Raw genomic sequence first — 24,766 nt, forward strand, 5'->3', positions numbered from 1 at the left:
TAAGTATCAGCATCTTTCTCACAAGAGAAATAGGCTTCAAGAACAAAAGTCCCTGTCAGAGTCTGCAAATAAAGTGAGGATGGTCAGTAACTTCAAGTCACATTTTCCCTAGAAAGAGATTATATTCTCAGTACCTGTCTACTGCTACCACTACACTCTGCGAACTGGTCTCTCCCACAGACTCTTGAATGCTTGCCATATGGCGTTTATCAGCTCCGCTTCCAACAAGGTTACCTGCAATAAAAGCCATTTAAAACCAGTATTTAGCATCATGAAATCGTGGCTTTATATTAACCTTAACTTTATACAAGTAGGCAAAGAAAAGTGACTACTGCTTCCAATTAGCTTGTAATTTACATGGAGCAGATGGTGCCTTTGCCAGACTGGTACAAAATTAAACATCCAGTAACAAGTATGTTTTTTTTTTTCCTTAGGGCATTGTGTTTTGACCATCATGTTTATTAAGTTAAGATGATTTAATGCTGTTAATAAAAATTGGAAATGATAAAATATTTTTTTAAAATATTAACTCTAAGTCAGATACAAACAGTTAATGCCGGGCACAGTTCAGTTATATTCAACATGATCATTATGTATAGCATGAACTCCAGAGCATGTTCAAATTAGAAGGTTTCCTTGATGGTTTTCCAAAGATTAAGGCAACTTGTCTTGTCCCTCTAATTTACAGCTTAAAATCTAAGGTTTGGTTTTTTTGCACATAATGCAGGAACAATAGGAACTGGAACGGCAAGCCCAACATGCAGAGATAAGAAATTCCATTGGAAAACCAATTATCAATCATTGAAGCCATTTATCTTTAGGAACTAATATATGTTTATGTTTTTACTATTAAAAACAAAGTGTAAAAAGAAAGAACTAATAATACTGGTAACAAAACCATGACTTAGTAAGTACGGTAAAACAGTTTTGACAACAACACGTTCCAGCAAATAAATCTGGAGGAGTTTTGTTAAATAGCTTAACCCAATTAGTAAGTTAGAACATATTTGTTAATTACTAATACATCTTGAAATATACAATTCAATTTTTTTTAGTTTCATTAATCCAATACAGCTTCCCCTGGAATCAAGTAAATATATTTTAATAATTTATAACATTGTGCTTTCTTAGCCATCATACTTCACTTACATGTGCACCTCTGAAGTCCAAGATTATTAATCTTACCTAATCCCAGGCCCATAAACTCCTCCCCTCCAGATGCATAGCCTTTAATGCTTCCTTCCCTTTCACGCCCAGAGCCAGATAAATACCGAGTTTTCACCCCAGTTCCTATAAGTTGTGCTAGTTCCAGCTGGCTAATACATTTCAAGATCTAAAACCAAAAGATGTTTAAACATTGTGTTACTGGATACCATTACATTTTTATTCTTAACATATAAATATATTTAATATTTATAACCTTCCCACGTTCTCTAACCTTTAAAACAACTTTGACAACAATAACAGTTTTGATGTAGCTGAAACATTACTAATACAACTGGAAATACAGTTCAGTGATTCATTCAAGATCACCAGCTGCCACGAATCATTCTAACATGAGAAAAAATAAACAGTACCCAAAAATCTAACTTGGATCTCTAACTACTAGAGGGAACCTTTTTATTACTTCTCACAGCATCAACCTTCAAAACTACAAACAACTGGAGCAGATCTTTTAGAGAGTTCATTGTCCCAGAGAGATGAAAAGACTGGAATATTGCAGCTACCACTTTGAGTAACAATGTTCCAACATAGACAGTGAAAATGCCAAAATTGTGCCTTGCCATCAGCACAAAATTGACTATCTCTTCTTTCTTACTCCCCCACTGCAACGTCCCTTGGACTGGCACAAGCATTTGTGAGGGTATGCTGTAAGCCAGGTCCAAGTAATTTGTCAGTTAGAGTACCTTTTGGCACATATTATCATGTACCCAAAGACTATTGCCAGAGAGCATAATGCAGCAGGAATGCCCCTTTTAGCAACACCACAGATTTAGATCTGATTAAAGAACTCCTGGAAAATATGCTTTCAGAAAATACCCATGATCCTGACAGCCTACGCTTAACTATCGCCCACCAACTTATTTTAGCCCTAATTTTTCATGTGATCGTGGTATAAATGTTGCCAAACACTGCACAGACAAGTCTGGCCCTGTGAGCTAGAATATTTTTGTTTACATGAACAAGAACGCAACAGTTTCTGTGCAGAATTCTCTGAAGTCAAATGAGATTTCAATATGTTTTTAATTCCGTATCAAAAGCACCTACAAAAATTACAATACTGGTTACACAGTGTCTATAGGGTCTGCCAAAAAATGCAGTGCATTATTTTATATATATACATACATACATACACACAGACATAAAAATCTCCACTTGCATCCACATTTTAAACAGGGTTCTGACACATGCTAGAAGCTAAATGCAGTTACTAAAGACTGAAAGTAGCAGAAGAACAAAATCCTGCAAGTTTTCAGAGGATAATGCAGTTGCACTATTTAAACGAATCAAGTTTTTACCTCATGCCAAGAGTTCCCAAGATAGTTGCCATCTGTGTGAGCAACTGTAATAAGTGTCTTAATGGTATCTATGTTCTTCTGTTTCATTTCTGTAATACTGGAACTGGCAGTCAACAAGGAAAAACGAGCAAGGGCCTGTACATAAGCATCTCGTTCAAGCTACAAGACAGAGAAACAAGCATCGTAATGAAGTCCCTGAAGAGCTAGAGAAAGCTACTTGCCCAGCATGCCTACACTATTTTCCTTCCATGTATAGTTGGCACTATTAGAGCACTTTCCAGCTGAAGGAGAGTAGGAGGCATGTTAGGAAACACTCTTATTAGAAGACTCAGCAATAAAAGGAAACCAGAATTGAAGAAAAGCTTGACAATATCAAGATGTTAAACTGAACTAAAGACAAGATGGCAATATTTTATTTTACCATTTCAAGAAAGTAGATGAGATGCTTCATTTTCTAAGTAGTCTGTAATTCTTCACCTCCCTCCCAGAGCCTACACTGCCCTTAGCAAGCCCCATGCTACGTCTTATACAAACCTGCATTCCAAAGATACAGGCTATTCTAATTGCACATCGTATTCCTTCCAAACAAAGGGATGCAACTTCTGTGTCATCACCGTTCTGCAAGCCAACACTGTAAGCTGCCAGCAATGGAGTCCATACAAGCTAAAGAAAGGAAGAAACTAAGTTCAGAAGTCTGTTACGATTTTAGCCCAAAACACTAGGTAACTGAAACCAAATATATCCAAAGAGTCCACCTGTTGCATTACCTAACTCTTCAGAGTAATTTTCCCTTTTTCCATGCTTAAAACTTTTAACAATGAGGAGACAAAGAGAACTTCACACTTACTTTGAACATGGGTCTGACATGATCCAGGTGAGTGGCACTAGTAAAAGGAGCCTTTGCGTGGCTTACGGCCTCCATGAGGGCTTTAGCTGTTTTAGCCATTTGTTCCATCTCCAAGTTGTACAACAACCTCCGCTGCTTCTCATTAGCTACACCTAAGGGGAACACCACACAGTTGCATTGTTTTCTTTTTTATAGGAACATATTCCACATCTTCGCGTTGAGCATCACAAAATATTAAATAAAGGTACTGCAAATGAAATCTAAAGATAAAAATCTTCCAGAACATTAGAATTCAGGAGGCTATCATAGGTTGCAAGCAAGGAACTCCAGCACTAAGACCCACACCCCAACTTAAGACTTTATTCTATACAAAATAACTAATTTAGCCCTTTACTTATGCCACATGTTATGACCTATTCACTGGAAGTCAAAGCAGCATACTCTATTAAGTCACTTTGCCTGTAAAAATGGATGGAAAATCCTTCATGTTCTCAGGCTGACATCCTCAAAACAAAACTAGCCCTCACCAACTTGATAAATTAATAACTTACTGTTTCTTTATCCTTATACTAAAGGTTGCAACTTCAATTTTCAGGCAAATCAATTTTGTTCCTATTTTGATCTAGGAAACTTGCAAATAGCACGGAAAACGCTGAAAACACCCCCACTGTGCTGAAGATTGAGAATTCACTAATTTAATTCAAATTAATACCAGCTATTCTGAGTAAAAGCAGAGTACAGCTGGGGATACTGGTTTCTAGTGTGCACTACACACAGAAGTCCTCATTTGGTCTAAATGAGGATAGGTGACTATAGATCATGACAAACTCTCTGATCTCTCTCTTTTTCAAACATTATCACAAGGACTGTGGCATTTACCAGCCTCTGAACTATGGCATGCTACTTGATAGGGTGACAAAACATAAACCAACCCAAAACAAAAACCCACCTGTTGTTTAGCACATAAACCCAAGAATTTAACTTGAAAAGTAAGTGCCACCTTCAGTTATTCTACTATTTTCCCCCCACACTTCTGTTTCAAAAAATCCAAAATCTAGTTTCCAGTGCTGCTCTGCAATGGTGCCAGATGCATTTACACAGCTATGTTTCCATCACAGAAGTATCAGTATTAAGTAATAACTGAGCCAGTTTCATTCCAAATATCTATATTAGCGATTCTAAATGTAATTCATGAATTGCACAAAGATGTTTTCAAAAAGGGATCTGAACTCCACTATTCCATCCTGAAAGTTACTGCAATAGTTCAAGAGCACTGTGATCTTTCCAGTTTCTAGTTCCTTCTTACTTGGTTTACTACACTTGGTTGCAATTGCATATTCTTTTGTCTCCTTCATTGCAATTTTCTTTCCTTCTATTTCTTCATAGATTGTGGATAAATACTCTACTGGCAGGTCTTTACTGTCATTGATTCCTCGATTCATTTTAATGTATTGCTCCTTTGTCATTTTATTCTTTACCTGTAAAAAAGAATGGAAGTTGGGTATCAGATTTTGAATGCAAGTTCCAGGGAACTTTGAACTTCTACAAGTTTGGGTTTTTAATTTATACCTGTGGACTGTGCAAGTCTGTAGTCAGCATTATAATAAGAGTACACCAAAACATAGGCGGTGTCAGCACTAGCAAATAGTGTTTGCCTAAGGGAGGAAAAAAAAACAAAACAGGCTTTTAGAGCCCTAATTCCTCAATCCGTTAGCTCTATTTCTACATGCAAGAAAAATACCCAGAAGGGCTATGCATTCAACTAAAGAGCTAACAGAGCCTGAAATTATTTAGAAGCGCATGAAGCCCCAAGTGTTTTAAAATGCAAAGAAAAAGGGAAAGAGTATAAAAGCATCTTCTTCTCAATGTTGAAAACTAGCAATGACCGGAACTTTCAAGTACATTCCCAAAAAATTATACGTTATCCTTCTTTGGGTAATCCTACAAAAGCTAAAGAACACCTTATTTTTTACTCCCAGGGTTTCATGAAGAATTATACAAAACCAACCCAGTGATGCACCAACAGGACTAAGGAATGGGAATGAATTAAGCCTTAACACCTAGCTAAACTTCACTGCTAGTTAATTGCATTAGAAACAATAGCAACACTGCCTGCTTGATGTCAACTAACATATACATGTTTTGTTCAACATCTAATGGGCAAGCAAAAACACATGTAACATCTTATTAGCTATTTATGCCATGTATGTTTAATTTTAGCAATTGCTACTGCTTATTACTGTTGTTTACACTTGACTGATCTACATTTGTTTAAAAACAGAACAGCTAATACAGAGACAATTTAACATACATTAGGGGCTTCCCTCTTCCAATAATTCCTTCTAGCAAGTATTTGGGATTTAATGAAATGTCAGCATCAGTATACTTTTCATCCAAAGTTTCCATTTTGCCTAGCTGCTGAAGAGGTTCAGCACCAATATTAGCAACGAGATCTGCTTCTCACACAAGCCTGTAGAAGTTCCTGACCTGATATGAGTGTGAGTTGCACCTTGTCCCTAAGGGCCACAAACTACACTGCCATTCTTCAAGCACTTATCCAATACAAGGTTTTGAATTACCGTTGGTTGCATTCAATATATCTAGCAGCAAACTTCTCCATTAATCTATCAATCTTCTGGGCTTCACCTGGCAGACGAAAACCTTCCAGGAATATACGTAGAGCAGAGACAAAGTCTTTTCCACAGAAATCAAGCTGGTCTACATAGGCATACATCACTTCCTTGTTAAACTTGTTGCTTTCCCCAAGAAATTCCCCTACTTGAGTCTAAAAACACAAGAGACAGTTATTACTGTGTAATCCAACTGCCAGATTTGCAAGACAGTTTATAGTACAAGAATTGCACAGCTGTCACTTTTGTAAGACTGATATACTTCACTGAGCAGGCAGAGCAACCATTAGAAGGATAAGAAACCAGTCTCATTAGAAAATGCCTTTAGTCTGCATATTCTTGCTTCCCTCACTCCCCAAAGCGAGATCTGCATTACTGTAGAGCCAAAGAAAGCTGAATTGTGCCCAATTTCACATGTAGTGGAGAATGCTTTGCCACTGCAGTAACATGATATTCCTTTGCTGGCAAGATACTGTTAATGCAAATAAAACGCATGTTCCCACTTACGGGAAAATCCCTTCAGCACTTTATTGTAAACACAGCTACTTTACTAAAAAGCCTGGGACAGCAAGTAAATGAAAAGTAGCATTGGTATTAAGTACCTTCATTAGAACCCTTGCACTTTCAGTTATCTATTAATGAAATATGAATTAAAGAGAGCGTGCACACAGACATCAGAAGACAGGGGAGAAGATGATAGAGGCAAGAGTATTAATTATCTTATAATACATGTAGTCTTACAGAACAGAGGCGCTCTTCTTGGTGCAAAAATTGTGCAATGTCCTCTGCTGTAGTGCCAAGCATTCCCTGCTCCTGTAGATACTGTATTCCTCTCTTTGGTTTTTTATTAAACCTACTCAGACAAAAACATGGGGAAACTGAGACATACAATTGGAAAATATCATAGCCTATAGAATTTCAGTTTTACAGAGCCCTTCTAAACCAAAGATTCTGTGCTGTAGCTCTATGTCTTTTTTCCAACTAGAAAAGAGTAGAGTCAAAGAACATGCAAAAAATGTTTTAACTATATCACACCATAGGCTACATCTCAAAAGGTACATTCAGTTGCTGATAAGCTTAAAAGTTATTGCTGGAAAAACTCACTTAAAAACTGACCCTTTTGAAATATTAAAAATTAGAGAGTTTCCATGAAACGTTAAAAATTTTGCTGTTAAAGACCTTTTTATAGCATTTACAGACATAACGATCTTCAAATTAATGAAAAAGTAGTAAATGGACAATGATTTAATTCTCCAAAAACTCTATTTCAACAAAAGACAACAAATGGTTTAAGAGCTGTAAGACAACACTAAGCCTGCCTGCTCAAATCAATTTCTCTCTAGGTGTACACACACTTTCCTCTCTTGTGCAGTTGAACCAACACAAAGGAAAGCTGTGAAACCACCCTCCTCTCCATCCAAGATTTTACTGAATTCCTTTTAACTACTACAGCCTCCAGCATTAGCTCTTGAGAACAGCAGGCAAGAGTCTTCAGCATTAAGATCAATTTGTAAGTGTCCCTGCAGGTTTGACTGTGTAAGACCATAACTAACAATATGGTTGTACTCATAGTTTTTTTTACTAGTGAAATTTTCCTGTCATACTGGACTTACAGTTCTATCCCATGTTCAATCATTTCCTTTTGTTGCTTCATGACTTCAGATTGCTCAGGATCATCTGGGACAGCAGTCTGGGTACCAACACTTCCAACTCCTGATGACACAGTGGAGTCCAAGGAACTGACACTACTCCGTCTCCCTCCACTCTCAAGGCATTTACCTTCAGCCATTTCCTGTTCAGATGGTTTATATGAACCTATTTATAAAGAAGGCAGGACTTAAAGTTATCCTGTTCAGTCAAAAGCTTTTAGTTGTAAAATTTTAGTAGAAATTTATGAGTCAATATTCATGTTTTACCATGTATACTTTTTGACAGTCTCCACTACATGAAGATGCTGTATCGATGCAATTCTAAAATAATCATTCAAAAGACAGAAGAGCAGCAGAAGCTATGGAGAAATTATTGCACTTCAACTTAGTAACTGCAAGATTTGCCACGTCTTGTTCTATACAAGCCAGCTTTTATACTGTAGACAATGTCCCGGCTAAAGCTCTTAAAAGAGAACCTGGTTATTTGAACCAGACACCTGGAGAGTAGGTTCCTGCAACAACATTAACAATTGTTTGTAAATACGTCATTTGTATTAAAAAAATTGTTATGTAAAAACCTAGCATCAACACTTCCAAATAGCTTCTAAACACTGAATAAATACAAGGACAAACTTATTAAACGAATTAGTCTCTCCATAAGGAAACAACCTTACCCAAGCTAGCCTGATGATTGGGGTTCACATAAAGGTCTTTGCTCCATTCTACCATACATTTTAAAATAGAAACCAAACATTCAAGTCCTTTTTTCCTCAGGCTTAGTTCCTAAAAAAAAAAAAAACACCAAACACAAAACCAACCAGAAACAAACACCAAAACCACAAACCAATATATGTATATCTACAAGTTTTTAGAAGGAAGGCATTACATCACACCATTCAAATCTTAAAGTTCGTCAGTTTGGGGAAGTCTATTGGTTATACAAAGTTTCTGCCCCTTGACTACTTAGGTTGGATACATCCAGGCCAAGGGCAACCATAACCAGACAGACAACAGAAGACATTCCAGCTGCTTTAAGCAGATTGTCTATTGACAACTGATGAGTACAACCAAGGGGCAATATACACCAAATCCTAAATGCAGCTTTGTTGTATGAATGATTATGACCATCCAGTAAGCCTCTACAGTGTCAGATCTCTCCACAAGCAAGACAAGTGTCTCGCTACCTCAGGTGTACAGTAAACAGTTCTATTCAAAGTCTGAAACAAAGGTCTCCTGGTTTTCACTTCCATTTTCTGGTCAAAGGACCACAGGGGAAAAAAAGAAAACAAAAAACCAACAATCAAGCAAGCATTGATACAATTCTAATCGAAGGTGTGAGGTGCACTCAGCTCTGACACCAACACTGGCACCAAGTTCACTTCAGCCCTGAAAGCCATTAGGCTGGGCTAGAAAAACAGTGCTATAGGCAAGGCCAAATGTCAGAAATACATGCTCTTACTGAAAGCAGTCTATACTTTACTCTCCCTCTAAGGACTGGGAAAGTACAATTTTAAAAATAAAATACTTGTGGTGGAGATAGGGCATAAAAAATTTGCAAAGCAAACACAAGACAAAGGTACTGCTGGTTCATAAGTCCCAGAAGGAAAGCCACTTGAGTAAGGCAGAGGAAAGCTCATTTGATTCTCTCTTCCATGGCAGCCCAACAGAAGAGCCCAGAGCAAGCCTCGTGTCACAACGCAAAAATGCGGCAAAATCACAAAGTAAATTAATCGTACTGCTTCAGCATCCAACTGCAAATGAGCTAACTAATAAAAAGTAAGTAACATCAGTAGGTTACAAACAATATGAATTATCAATAACTATGCAGAGACAGCACCATTTATGAAAAAATAGTACCTTATCTTCAAGGCTGTTTTTCTTACCTGTAAAGGCGTCATTCCCAACTCATGCCCACTTCCTCCCTGTGCGATTTTGGACAAATCATTTACAAGGCATTCAAATATATTAGCAGCGTTTAAATCACAGTCATAGTTAACATAAATATCCACTACACACTGGGCATCTTGAAAATAAAAGAAAGTGCAAGTATTAGGATTCAGTGCAACAGCATTTTTAAAAAGAATCAGCCAGTTGAAGGAGGCAATGGGGATGAGTCCAGACATTTAACCTAAGCACTATGGGATCAAATTCAATTTTTCACACTTAAACATTGTACGTGGCATTTGTCTTCAGAATCATTTTCATCTGCTGCCAGAGGAAGTGACTGCTTTTCACAATAATGGAAATACCTGCACAAATTCTTGTTAAAGTCTGAATCACCATCCATTTGTGTTCAAAGGAGCTTGAAGAAGTCTCTAGAATATTCAGGAAGATCTCTTTGAAGAACACCTGTAAAATAAATGAGGTAAAGGACCTGATGATCTGAAACTTACTAGAACCATATCAAACGTACAAATTAATTTCTATTCAATAATTTCTCTTGAAGAATATAATCTCATGCATATTAGCATTTGAACACAGTAGAAATATACTAGTTTAGTAAGCAAACAAAACTAAGACATTAAGTTCCAGCTGTCTTTTTATCATTGCAGTATTTTTATTTGATAAGTACAGCATCATCCAAATGATAGATAAAAAGTCTCTCACCTCAATCTGCATCTTTAAATGGGTCTTAAAATTCGAAAGCAGAGTGAGAAAGATGGCAAGCGAGAGCTCAAATACATCAGGAACAGAAGATACTCCATTTTTAGATAATGCTACACAAAGATATTGCTTGATTGCGTTGATGAACATTTCATGTGTCCTGAAAACTGGCCCAGCATTCTGCAGTACTGAGAGAAGAAGCTGGAGAGACACTATCTTAGAACGCAATTCATGGGATCTAGAAAAAAATTCAACATTATTTATATTTTTATTGTATTTCTGAATACATACTTCTATTCAACATGAGCACTATAGCATTTTTTCCATGTCAGGAAGAAATGACTGCTATTCCAATTCATTTCGACACGGGGAGCAGAAGGGGTAGAAATCAGCCTGGAAGTGATTTTGGACAACATCTACCATCTTAACTTGGATATTTTCCAGGAGTATTAACATCTTCGATTAGGATATTAAATGCAACTCGGTGCTACTAAGAAGCATTTTGCCACTCCCCCATCTAAAGCTTCACAAATACTATAGTCAAGGCCACTTCAACCAATAAGATTAATAAGCCCATTACAGAAAAAAAACCCCAAACCCCTCAAGTATTACAGTTTTGATAATTTGAAGTAAGTTTTAACCCTAGATTCATCAAGCTAATGAAACAAGGGCCTGACAGGTGAATTTTGAATACCTGCTTTACTCTACAGCAGCTACTTAACTGTCTCCAAAAGCTACCTGAAGAAGACAGTGTAATAAATACAATCTCATTACTTGGGATCTGGTGGTCCATCACCAAGTGGTTTCATGGACAGCTTGCACAATGACCTGAACACAAGGAAAGCACCCTTTTGTAGAACATGGGAAAATTTGGCAGCAGCTTGATGTCCAGATACATCTGTTTCCTTGAGAGCAAGAAAGGCAACATTAGATCCTTAGTGAGACAAAGGAACAGAGTAATTAGGAAGATTCCACAGCTCCTCTGAGAATTAGCTACAGATTAAAAGAACAGTACATTTGGCAAAGTTCAAACTAAACCTGAACAGGACTACAAGTGATCTGGATCTTTTCACACATGTTGACTGACTCCTCCCTTCCTCCCCTACCCTGTATTAAAATACAACTATCATAATAAATTTTAGAACAGTTGTTTTCAATATCTACTTAAATTGCAGTTGCTGCTTTGTTTTCAAACCTGAGCAGGACACATACATTAAAGCTTCTGTCCCTTCCTTCCCCAAAATCCCACTGTATTAGTTGGCACAGTAAAAACATTTCTCCTTTCCTAAATATACATTAGCATCCAGTGAAGTTATTTACCAGATTATCAGTGGAGGAAACAGATTGCCCATCGTCTGGTATCCCATTTGTTTGTACATTTTCGTTACTAGAGCCAGAAAGAGCAATATCTGCAGTCTCTAATGCAGGTAGAGCCTTAACTGTTTCTGTTATCTGCTTTTCTTCAGCCACTAAAGGGGAAAAAGGAAAACCGATTAAAGTCACCCATTGAGCTTTTTTATCCCATGACTTTGTGAAGCTCTACAGTCAAGTGGGACAGAAGCAGCACTGGTAAACTAGAAAGTTTCTCAGCTACCAGCAAAAGAATAATATTGTGAGACAATAAAAACCTGTTCTTACTGCCTTAGTAGGTGTTCTGGACAGATACTTAGTAACTAAAAATAACTCACTCCTGTGATTATAAAAGCATGGAAAAGTTTGGCAATACACATGCATCTGTTTTACTTTAGAAGATTCTGCTACCTTTCACAGCTGACTTGACCACATCTTCCAAGATGCCTTTAACCATTTCCTTTCCTCCATCAGTTGTTTCCTCTAATGAAACACACAAAGAGATAATTTTGATTTTAGTACTTTTGTTTAGGAAGATGATTAAAAGGAGAAACATGACCGAGGCAGAAGGGTTAAAAATGACAGATTTTCTTCAGTAGGTCTCCTCTAAAGCCATTTCCAAGAAGTCATGCAAAAATACTCACTGATGTTATTTCCATTGTTTAAATCAAAGCATTGGTATTTTTAATGCAGTGATTTTGTCATTTGTACTTATCAACTGTTAAAAACTTTTAGTTTTGGAATCTCCTACGTTCCTAATTTAGATACAGTATATGCTTATGATAAGGTCTTCATAATACACATTATTTTTACCACAGGAATTCAATTACCTCAAAGTGATTCTGTCACTCCCCACGTACCATGATTATTCTCTTCCTTTTCTTCCCCTTTACCAACCTAATCAAGTCAAATTCCATTATAATTCTATATACATAAACTTTATATATAGTTTTACTAGAATTCTAGGGAAAACATGAGCCTTTCTTCAACGGTTATAACGGTGCAGACAGAAGCCAAGGATGGCCTGTATACTCTGAATAACTACTGAGAAAATGCAAGCGTGATTTGAGCCAATAACCCCAGTCACTTCTCCCCAAAACAGCCTAAAAGAGAATTTTCCAACAGAAACTTTGTAACTGAAAGCAATAGACACAACCTATTCTTGTTCACCTGATGCTGAAAGAGTCAGATCCTGCTCCAACTTCACGTGTCCATTTTCTGCCCTCTCAGGCTCACCGTTCGTTAACTCCACACTTACAGGAGCACTGGCTTTGCCTTCCTGATAGCTGTGCTTCAGCTGACCCATTTTTGGAGACCTGGTCACCACTTGAATTGCAGGAGATTGGGATTTTTACTGATTTGGTTTTTCTACTTCTCTGGATTCTTGTATCTTAAAAAACCAATATGAAAAAGTTAATCTAAGGCACAAAACATGATAAGCGAAAACAGATTTCTATGATGACTGATGTTCCTTTGTGAATTCACATGTTAACAAGAAAGAAACAGTGAAAATATAATCACTTGGCCAGTCAAATTAAAAAGATGCGCTTCGAGCTTATTTTAAAAGCATCCCATCATTTGTTTATACAAAGCCATTTGGCAGAAACTACAATGTGAAACCTTGTTATGAGCAATAAGCTTCATATTTTATTTTTAATCAGTCAGTATGCTACACTGCAGGATTTGACAGTTTTTTTAAAAATTACAAATCGATATCCAACTACAATGACAGGCCCATAAAAATAATAAAGTTTTCTGTTCATTTGTCAAGCCTAAACATTTGAGATGAGCAAAAGTAATAGTTACATACAGCTCGATTTTCCATCCGTGTAAAAATGACATTTAACATCTGCGTGAGGGTAGCTTTGGCAGTTGTCTGATTAATAAGATTTTTACTGGCCAGATGGATGTTGTAACAGGTTCTAACAGTCTGAAGAATTGTTCCTTCATGAATTTCTATATACGGACATGTTACTGCAGTGAGGAGAGCCTGAAAAAGTCCATAACACAGTAAAAATGAAATCTGAGTAAGTAGGCAGCAATAAACTTCATGCAGATCTTCCATAATAATCAGTGGGTTTGTTATGAAACACATTAGCTGATTATAAGACATCATAAGGAACTTCTAGTTCTTATCATTTCTTTGACATTTCAAATCAAAGAAAGTTTAACAGAACTTCCATTTCTGTTCTCTCCTGAGCTGTTAAAGTGTTTTATCACAACTAGTTTTCCACTAAAGGAGATATTCCACCTCCAAACAAAACAGTTATCATGATATTCTACAGCTTCATTTCTGTGAAAGGGCCAATTGGTCTATACCACCATCAGATTAGATTACTAGAAGGTTCACCAACTTCTAACATCAGCTATGTTAGCCCACTGGGACTATTATGCCTTGTTGAGAAGATACGCTCCAGATCTCTCTGGAAAAACGGACATAAGAGCAGACAGACTAGAGCAGCAGGCCATGATACTGCATCACAGTTACAATGCCTTCAGTTGAAGGCTGATAGCAATTCATTGGCCTAATGAATATGGGCATTACTAGCCTAGAAGATGAACATCGAGCTGTCTGCAAGATAAAGTATCCAGGCCATGGCTCATCCCAGAAAGAAGGACAAACATTTATAAAGTAGTCCCTTATGTTCTGCTTCGCCAAGAAGAAATACATTTCACACACCAATTCCGACGTGGTGACAGCCTCCCTGAATTCAATGACACATCTAACAGCGTGAGAAATGAAGAAACTGGGCCCTAAGTAGTGCTTTGCATAAAATCTTTTTCAGTTACAAAATCAAAGACAGAGAAAGCAAATTAACATTGCACCAGAATGAACCAAATAAAATACCTTAATTATCTGCAGCTGTACTCCTTCATCTGTTTGAGGACCCTGAAAGCAATTGCAAATGGTTTCAACTATTCGGTCAATCAGTCGTTTTCCAGGAGCTCCACTGTCTGGAGCATTGCCAGTGATACGTCCATATGCAATGAGTTTCTAGGTAGAAAGAATGCAGGTTAGACAATTATATGCTATTAAGTAAAAGACAGTTAAGTACAGCATAAAAAGGGGGTTTTAGTCAGCATACCTCACTTAACCAGTTATAACACAAAAATTTAACACCATCAGTAGTCTGGCTACCAAATACTTGGACTGTTCACACATCAGGACAAAACAGATTCAGTAAGTGATAATACAAGCTTTTTCCACCCAGACCACTTCTTCCTATGGTAAGCAGACGAAGTTTTTTAACATCAATCTTTGTACCTATTCACAACAGAAAGGTTCTGTTCTTAAGATGCATTTGTTTTTTCTGTAAGAATCTAAGGAGGAAGAAGGTAGACAGATTCCAGAGTCTGACCTCCCATCACATCAGCACTACAAGAAACAGCATGGTAAATATTCCTTTTGGAGCACCACAGGTGAAACATGTTTACTGAATAATGGAAGCATTCATGACCTTCAATAAAGGCTTGCTTCACTACAGAACAACAGAGACACACTTCTGACTTTGACAAGATGCACTTTCAGCCAAGCCTGATAATAACCCATTTTGCATGGTTTATGCATCTAAGTAGGCATAGTGGGTATCTGCCCAGCTGTATGTACTCAGGACAGTATTACTTCTTCACTCTAAGAATGCCAACAGCACACAAGATTTTTGCAACTGCATGTTTGTCCACTTCACTCTGTCCAAGTTTAAACAGAACACTTACCTGCAAACAATCCAGGGAAGTACTGACAATGCGTGGAGACTTTGACTGGCAGGCCAGTTCAAATGGAAGGAAATACTTACCTGCTTCAATGAAGTTTGCTTTTGGTGGAGCAGCAGTGCCTTCTCTAGGTCAGATAAGAAGAGTTATTATTTTTTCTAAACATGTATATCACAGCAAACTACACTTCCTCCTTTTCTAAATTTAAAGCTGAACAGTACATAGCAGCATACAAATGTAACGCAAGTTTCTCGCACACATACTTTCTTAAAGTTCCATTTTCTTTAAAAATCACGCAAAAAACACTTTACATTTATTTATATTGCATCTGATCTTTTTCATATATTCTTCAACTTAACTCTTCCCTCACTACACTCTAACGCTGTCCCACTACCTGAAACACTGGGAAACTCCTACACAACTTAATGATAGAGCGATCGAAGTTATTCTGAATTAAACAGGGCCCATATGAGGAATACTAAGCAAAGAGAAACACATTTGGGTTCTCATTTTAAATCATAGCACAGTGCTGGAAAATTGTTTTAAAATTTGGATTTAAGTAATATTTCAATTGATATTCTTGATCTAGGTAGTTAAGAGCATATACTATCAAATAGAGGATACCTACTGCTCTTTATGATTTCCTATCAGGCTATATTAAACCCAGTAAAAGGATCTGAAAAACTAGCACCTTTTAGAAGTTCTGCAATTTTTTCATAGTGAAATTCGGAGGCAGTTATGGCTTGAGTACCCATAGCCACAAACATCGTGTAATTGGAACACATGGGCCATATCTTGTTTTTGGCAGAAAGGTGTGTAACTGGGTATTCACAAACTCATTGCCATGATGTATATACATTCTTACATTTCCACTATTAAATTATTCCACTTGCTGTTTTCTGGCATAGTTTACAACAGTTAATAATTTACCTTTGCTTTTCCAGCTCAGTTTTTATTTCATCTGGAAGAAAGAAAAAAAAAAAATCAAAGCATTTAACACCCAACATAAACTATCATTAACACAAATAAGGAAAATGTAACAAAGCAAAACTGTTTCAAACCAGAAGTCTTACACTTCAGTATTTGTTATTCCTTTCCTCTAACATCTTCAGCTTCAGAAATTGTAGACAGTTACACCATTTATTGGAAGGCATATCTCTCAACTTCTACATGAAAAAGCTAATTTTTCCAAATATTTTTAACAAAAGATGTCTTTAGAAAACACAGGTATAGTATGCAATTTTTTTTCAAGAGTAGGTCTACATCATAGAGAGCTCAGGTCTGCAGAAGTCTTTAAGCCACTGCATAAGCCGTAAGCTCAATGCATTAGACCTTCCTGTTAACTACAATGATAGTTAGCCGCTTTTGTTAAATGTCACAATATGACATCAGCTGAACAAACAAACTCTCCGAGAGAGAAGGAATCTTAAATGCATGCTGTCATTTTGCCAGCAGAGCTTTTTTTTTTAATTACAATTTTTAGGGAGCTTTTCATAAAAATCAAATACAGGGAAAAAAGTATTTCTTTCATTTCTATTGTATACAGGAGCAAATCCGAAAGATCCTAGTATGGCTTTTTGAGGATTTCTAACATATCACCATGATGCACAACACAGACCAGAACTGCACTACACCAGACACCGCAGAAGCACATACTTTGAACACTGACAAAAAATATCAAAAATAGCACACATAGTAAGGCTGCACAGCTACAACCATGTGGAATCCTGTCCATGCCACCCCATCTCACATGCCTGCAAATTATCATGCCCACAAAACTTGTTTCAATTGCAAAGCTACCAGAAACAGATCCTTCACTCAGTACTTGTTCTCCACAACTCTGGAGGGGCATCATTGTTTGGTATTAGATGTTCAGAGCTCAGATGATTTCAGCCCTGTCTGTGAACCTCCATAATTTCTTCTCTCTCAGAAGCATCAATACACAAAACATACCAATGAACAAGGACTGCAACAAACACATATTACAGTTTTTTGCACAATCCTGTTATTCAATGAATGTTACAAGAATTAATCCTTGCGGAGTATGCCTATTTTGTAACATTACTACCCCTATTTTATTGAGAAAATGGAAGCAAAATGCAGAGGAAACCTGTATAACTACAAGCTGTGAGTGATATCAACTACATCCAGGATGGGGACTTGCTATTCTGTCTGCCATCTCTCTCATTAATGAAAGCCAACACAGGCAGCAGTCACGAAAAAGGCAGTATGACATCCATTAGCAATAAATGATATAACAAGAACTGAAGGAACATTAGCCACCCTATAGTCAACAAAAGAATAGACAACAGAAAAATTGAAGAGTCACAGGCCCACAATGCATCATGGCTCTGCTCAGAAGCCCACCATTTTCTAATCAAGTCCATCATGCAAACAACCATGCCCAGTAGCTGTAAAGGAGAGACAATTTTCACTTTCCAATATTGCACAAGCCAGTGGCAAGGCAACAAGCTGAGCCAAGCGCAAAGCCCCAGTGCCTGAGATTTCAGAATTAGAAGTAACTGCAGCTCTGCAACACTGCAAACCCAGCATCGTCATCCCCTAATACTTCAGGCTTCAGCTGGTAAGGAGAGTCCACAGAATGGAGACTGTTGATAAGAAATAACCACGGGTCCCCATGCCAAACAGATAGACAATGCGAATCTTAACACAGCACCACTTCTTGGATCGCTGTTTTCTTCATTCCAGTATCCAGGATGGCTAGTGAGAAGTTCAAGTCAGCAAAATTTGAATTCAGTCCTCTTGATTTTATTGATTTCCCATCTTTAACACCATATTATGATCCACAGAGCTACTGAGGATAACATATACGAAAGGACCCACCAATTTATCGTGTCCCTATTTAGATCTGTCTTCCTATTAGAGCAGTGTACTCCTGTCACCTACAGGAGCTGGTTACTTAAAACAGAGTTTTCTGGGTAGCTTTACACATTCAGAATGCTTAGTCCTGCCTCCAGGTCTTGGCAGAGAAAGGCATATTTTAGCTACAGCCAGAATCCCAAGTACAGCAGGATGCCACCAAGGTGGTCAGCTATACCACAGTTAATGCTGTATTTCAGAAACCTTGCAGAACTAGGGTTTACAGTTTTTTCTCTTTTTTTTTTTTTTTTAACAATTGCAAAAACTCCACACTTTCTGAACTAAGTTTATTTTTTCCAAAGCAGAAAGACTGCCCAAGTTGGCCAAGTGGACCTCCTTGCACTAAAAATGATAATTTGTCTAGTTTGGAAATAAAAGGCTTGCTTAATTTGATAATGTTTTGGTCAGGTCAGACCAGACACCTTTTGAATACTCACAGGTATTTCTATAGCATATGAAATAGAAAGCTATTTTACCTATTAAAAAGTTGCTGCCAATTTTTTTCACCATTGGCAGATCAATAATGTGAATATCATCAGAGATACAGTAAAAAAATCCATATTTGATACATCTAGCTCAGTGAATGTGAGTTTTCTTTAGGGGTTTTCTTGTTTGGACAGTCACCCACTTCCCACTCCTCCTCAGCAGCTGCCACTTCAGAAGTTGTGGCAAAGCCTAACTTTTGTGATCCTTGAGCGGAAACTGAAACCTGTTCAGTGTCCACTAGTCTGGCCAGCTTATTACTCAAAACTTGTCTCAGTTAATCCAGCTCAGTTTTGGCATCCTTATTCCCACTGCACCCAGCCGATGGCAGAAGGAAAATTGAAGGTCATATACACCATCTTCATTCTATCATACTATTTGTGGGAGGTGGACAGCGAGGACCTGTTGGGTGGGGGGGTCCCTTGGAGGGGGGTCTCTTGGACAATTTGACTCTCAGAAATACTCCATACATTTAAAAAAAAAAAATCTAACCAAGGCCTGACCAAGCTCCCCACAATTTTATTATATAAAGGTTTTTCTAAAGCCATATAAAACCATCTGCACCACAACAGTATTTTAATAAATAATGCTGGCCAAAAAGAATAAATGAAAGGACAAAAGCAAGTTACAGGCATGCCTCTGCTACTGATTGCATCAAAATAGTTTGGAAATCTCCACACTTGAAGCACTCATTTGGTGGTCTGACCACCAAAAGTGAGTGAAACAGAAATTGTTGCCTAATTGAAGTCTGTTGCCAAGCCCTGACCAGGCACAGTTAGCTTCCAGAATCCTACTGCCACTGTCACTCTCCTCTTCCAGTCACAGAATTAAGGGGCACAGCTCAATTCCCTTCCACAGCTACAGAACGCAGCCTGAATTTTGGTCAACGTTTGGTTATCACAGCACAACACTGACGCCTCACTTGGTGCTTTCAGTACTAAAGCTAAGGCCAGAATGTGTCGGCACACATCACATCTACTTCAGTCAGAAACACCTTCAACTCTGGGCACTACGTGTGCTGCCCACTCGACACAAGCCTTTCAGCATTCCTACCAGGCAACACAACTGGAACAACAAGCAAGGCCTTGCAACAATTTCTTCCAGAGCTTCTGGCCATAATAAAAGCAGGATGAAGCTCATGCTGAGAGTAACTACCATTCTGTATTAGATGGGTGGTTTGCTTGTATTCAAAACTATATATTAAAATGGAGGAAATAATTGCCTGCCTGCAATTAGATGCAACCTAATGTACAGTCAAGTTTGTCTCAGTGGAAGAAAACTCTTTCCTGTGCAGAAAAATGGCATAGCTTGTGTTAGCACAAGGGCACAAGCAATGTCTTTCCATAGCTTGTCAGAACACCAGACAGCAGTGCCAATACAAACACATGGAACAGCAGCAAAAGCTTCCCTCCCCCCAACCCGGTAAAGTCTACTGCATTGCCTAATTCCAGGCTGCCTTAAACTTAAATCAAAAAAAAAAAAAACCCAACACCCCGCATTTATTGATTCTATCGATCTATAAAGAACCCTTTAGAAAAGGCTGCCACAATGAAGCCAGATTAGCTCCTCTTTGACCCAGTGTTCTCAAAACATGCTAGCCAAAAGGCTACTGAACTCAGAAACACAGGCTCATTTTAGACGTGACATTTATACTCAGAGACTTCTTAAAACGCACAACTAGCTTCTTAAGTGAAGGCATGGTTTAAGAGATTATTATTTTTAAACTCATTAACAAGCTAACTAAACAAATTATGCTGTTTACAAACTTCAAAGATATGCACGTGGAGGTGCCTAGGCAAGCAAAGAAGGTCACATAACCAGGCAGGCTGCACAGTATATCATTAAAAACAATCCTAATAGTTTATGTGAGAGACCCAGGTGCACAATTAGCATTAGACCAATATGAACTGCTGTGATACACACTGTCTGTGTTCCACTGTAAATTTTTCAGGACAGAGATTATTTCAGTAGATTTACTAAGAACCATGTATACACAGAGCTCAATGCAAATGCTTATTAAGCAACTATTTTTATACAATACACTCGCTGTCTGTTGAAAACAACTTTTCTTAAAAACACAGTTTTCTAAAGCAGAGCAGAACAGCTTCTCTGTTTAAAAACCTCCATTTCTTCCACTCTCTCCTGGGGCTTACTGGCACTAAGAGTACAGGATACAACCGTTACACCTACCGATGAAGCAAGAGACTGAATGAAGGAATCTATTCAAACTGTACTTACTCAACATTAACACTGTATATTTCAAAGGAGGGGGTGGACAGAGAAAAAAAAACACCAAAAAACCACCACTGGGAACTGGTTTTGTTCCTTTTCTTCCACACTTCTCGTGTTTAGGTCCTACATGAGCCTATGTTACTTCTCATTTCTACAAAGTCATGAAGATATTTTGCAGTCCAAAACTGTACAGTATTAGTCCAGTGAAAGGTGTATTACTGGGAAAGGATGAGAAAAAAGGGTAAGAACAGTTTAAAGTTAGAACGATTAAAATTATTAGAACAGATTAAAATTAGAATGAAAGAATACCTTATTTCCTATATAAGAACAACAACAATTTTCAGTAGTAATTTACTTAATTTCTTAGGAGTTGAACACACTCAAAACAATAAAGAACTCGTAAAAGAAAACAAGGGTATCATTCCCACAGTTAGAAATATATTCCTCTGTCTCACTAAACAAAAAATTTAAAGCATATACAGACACACTACTGCAGTAACGCTACAGCAGAAATTGTAGAAATAGCTGCAGGTTAATTTACATTAGGCAGTTGTAGAATACACCAGTTCCTCTCTAGTCAGAAAAAAGATGCATCGCAGACTTCCCTAGTACCAAGAGCAGGTATCACTTACACATGACCTGTGCCTATGTTGACTGGTTTATAAATGGTACAATACCTCGAGGCTCCATTAAAAAGACCGTTGTATAAATAAGATGGCACAGCAAATGGAATTTAGTAAGAGGTAGAAAGGGATTATTCGAAGTGTGACATGGCGAAAAGAAAAACCAGAAGACAACAGCTGACACAATTACCAGTTTCATAAAGTTAACTTCGCATTTCTCTCAAACTGAATTAATTATAGAGTTAACTGGACTTTGTTATGGATGAAAGGATCTTCAGTGTTTTGAAGAATAATAATAATAATAATAATAGTTTGTGTAGATTACGAAGTTCGGTCTGAATTCCTCAGACTGCAGTAATGTTCTTCCCATGTTTCCTAGCACATTTACTGTTGCACAGGTCTTGATAATTAAGTTAACACTTTTGAAACTGAAGTCACAGTCTTAGTTAATATAAAGTATAAGTTCAATTAAACCTAAGTATATGTAAACAAAACTTATTTTTTCATTTGAGTAAAAAAGAGCTTAACCTAAACAGAATGAAATTTGGGAAAAAAAAAAAAATCACACCTAAGTAAAAGAAACCACATTCATATTGGTAGCTTAAAATGGTGCAAAAACATTCACTAAATATAACAGAGATCCTTTAGTACAGTAATCAAGGCCCTGCTAGGGCAGGACAGTTGGGCAACAGGAGGTTATCTATTCATGCTGACCTCTGCTTTAGCCCAGGAAAGCACATGGACTTTTTTTTCCAAGCAAGGCTAGCAAAAAAAAAGTCCATCATCACAAGCATTAGCTACCCTGAAATGTACTGTACCTTAAAATATGCAGACATAGAATAGTTATAACCCAACATGCAAATGCTAATAGGTGGCTATTGCACAATACCCCTCTCCCAAAATCATAGTCTTTGATGTGTTAACAAAGATAAAGACCTTCACTAATCTTTCAAGGAAGTTCCCTTTCTCACCCGCTAAATATAATTACATAGCAGCAAAACAGGTTCCCAGTCCTGTAAATGGGTTGGGTGCATGTTGGGGTTGTTGGGGAAGAAATCAGGAAAAGGAAGCAAGTAGGAAAAGTAGTCTCTAATCGCTGGAGCACACGTGTTAATACTATTGCTCACAATGTCAACTTCAAATAATAATAAAAAAATACCCTTCTATCTGGTTACCTTTCTCTGGATCTACTATCACTACAATTAGCTCCTACAAATTTCTTGAAGATAAGGATTGTGGGAAGGAAGATAGAAATGACAGCTATTTTTCAAGCTAGCTTTCACTGCGCATTGGACAGAATTTGCATCTGCCCAGTCTCCTTACATATCCAAGCTGTCTTTTCTTCTGTTCTGGACACAGCAAATGTTCCCAAATTAAAGGAAAAATATTGGTGCAAAGCAACCAAAACTCTAAGAGACATGTCACTTTTGCAAATTAAGAAAGGCCACTGAGAACTCCAACCGTAAGAGCTATACTGCTTTGCCCAGCTTACTTCTTCCGCTTCATGACACACCATATGTTTTCATAACTTTAACACAGAGACGTATATCATCAATTTGTACTTGCAGAAAATTTCAGGACCAGTCCACCAACTTCACAAAAAGTATTTTCAGTTCTGCAAGACACCACAGACATTGCGTATATTTGGCTATGCTGCTAACAGCTTTTAGCCAGTCCAACCACGAGTTGGAGATAAGATGTCAGATTACTAGCCTTGGGAGATTTGAGACTCCGCAAGTCGAGGGCCTTAAACAGCCTGTTTCCTATAAAAGCTTATAATCAATTTTCTCAAAATTGGTTCTAAAGTGACAAACCCAAGCCCCTTTTGTTTCATATCGAGACCAGAACTTAATTAAAGAGATATTTGGGGGTTCCCCCTCGTATTTGCGGGTCTCGTGTTGGAGAGAGAACTTTCCCCCCACTCCAAAGTCCCGAGCTCAGCCGGGGCCCCGGCCGGCAGCCTCGCAGCTGGGGGCCCGGGACTCGCTCGCACCCCGCCGGGGATCCGACGTGGCAGAGGACACCACCCGGGGCGGTAGCACGGCCTCCTGCCCCCGCCGGACAGGGCGAGCAGGGATTCTTCCCCCCCCCCCCCCCCCCCCCCCCGCCGCCAGCGGTGCCCTCTGCCATCCCCCCAGGCCGGGGAGGGGTCGCGGCTCCCAGCCCGGCGCCCGGCAGAGGCGGGGGAGTCCCGCGGGCTGTGCCGTGCCGTGCCGTGCCGTGCCGGGCGGACTCACCCAGCGCCACCTGGCAGGCTCTCCGCAGCTGTCCGTGCGGGGGCCGCTTCGCTTCCTTCTCTGCCAGGATCTTCTCCAGGGCCCGCGACACAAACATGCTCTTGGTGCGGGCGTCCTGCTCGCGGGCCGGGGGCTGCATGGCGGGGCGGCCCCGCCGCGGGGCAGGCAGGGGGTCGCCGGGGCCGGCGCTCAGAGTCTGCGGCCGCGCCGCGGCCCCATCATCCGGAAGAGACGCACCTCCCTCAGCGGCCGCCACCGCGCCACCGCCACGGCGCCGCCATATTGGCACCGTCACGTGACTCGGGCTACCACCCCGCCTTCCCGCGAAGACCTCCGACCCCTTCCGCGGTGCGGATAGTGACAGGCGGCGAGGGATGGGCGGGGCTTGCGCAGGGGGCGGGGCCCGAGGCGGCCTGCTGCCTCCCCGGGGCTGGGCTGCGGCGGCCGCAGCAGTCCCGGCACGGTCAGCGCGTCTCGCTGCTGAACAACGAACCACGGCTGTGATGAACTAAAACTAACGCCGCCTCCCCGCAGCTTCGGGCTTCTGGCGAGCTGCTAACCTCTTAGTGGCGATCAGCGCGCTTCTCTGCGCGGCTGTCTGCAGGCGGGGCCTGCCCGGCATCACCAGCTTCCCCGGGAAACGGGGCTCCCGCACACCACGCGCGGGGCTCCTCCCCGCTTTTTTAAAAAAAATTGGCCCCTTTTCTTGTCCCTGCACTTTCTGGGGGCAAAACCCGACTACCTTCCTTGCTGTAATGCAAAACGCTGAAGTGGAAATTGGTCTGTTGGGTCTTGGGTACGAATTTCAGTATCAGAACTGCAAGTACAGTTACTGCTGCAAATATTTGTGTTGATTAAGTTATAATTCCTGAAAGGGAAGTCACTTTAATATAATACTCATCATACTTCTAATCTAAGCATCTCAACATTTGCATTGTCACCACCAACTTTCACAGAACGAGTCGTGTAAAGAAGCAGTGAGAAAGTACATGTGAAACACA

The 24,766-nt window shown here is 39.2% G+C and overlaps 1 pseudogene; it reads right to left on the reverse strand.

Moving 5' to 3' along the window:
- The window catches only part of LOC132321189 (brefeldin A-inhibited guanine nucleotide-exchange protein 2-like), a 36,848-nt pseudogene extending 12,944 nt beyond the window's left edge, over positions 1–23,904 (reverse strand).
- Between the last annotated feature and the right edge of the window lie 862 nt (positions 23,905–24,766).

The sequence above is a fragment of the Gavia stellata genome, unplaced genomic scaffold (assembly GCF_030936135.1).
Source record: "Gavia stellata isolate bGavSte3 unplaced genomic scaffold, bGavSte3.hap2 HAP2_SCAFFOLD_134, whole genome shotgun sequence".
NCBI lineage: Eukaryota > Metazoa > Chordata > Aves > Gaviiformes > Gaviidae > Gavia > Gavia stellata.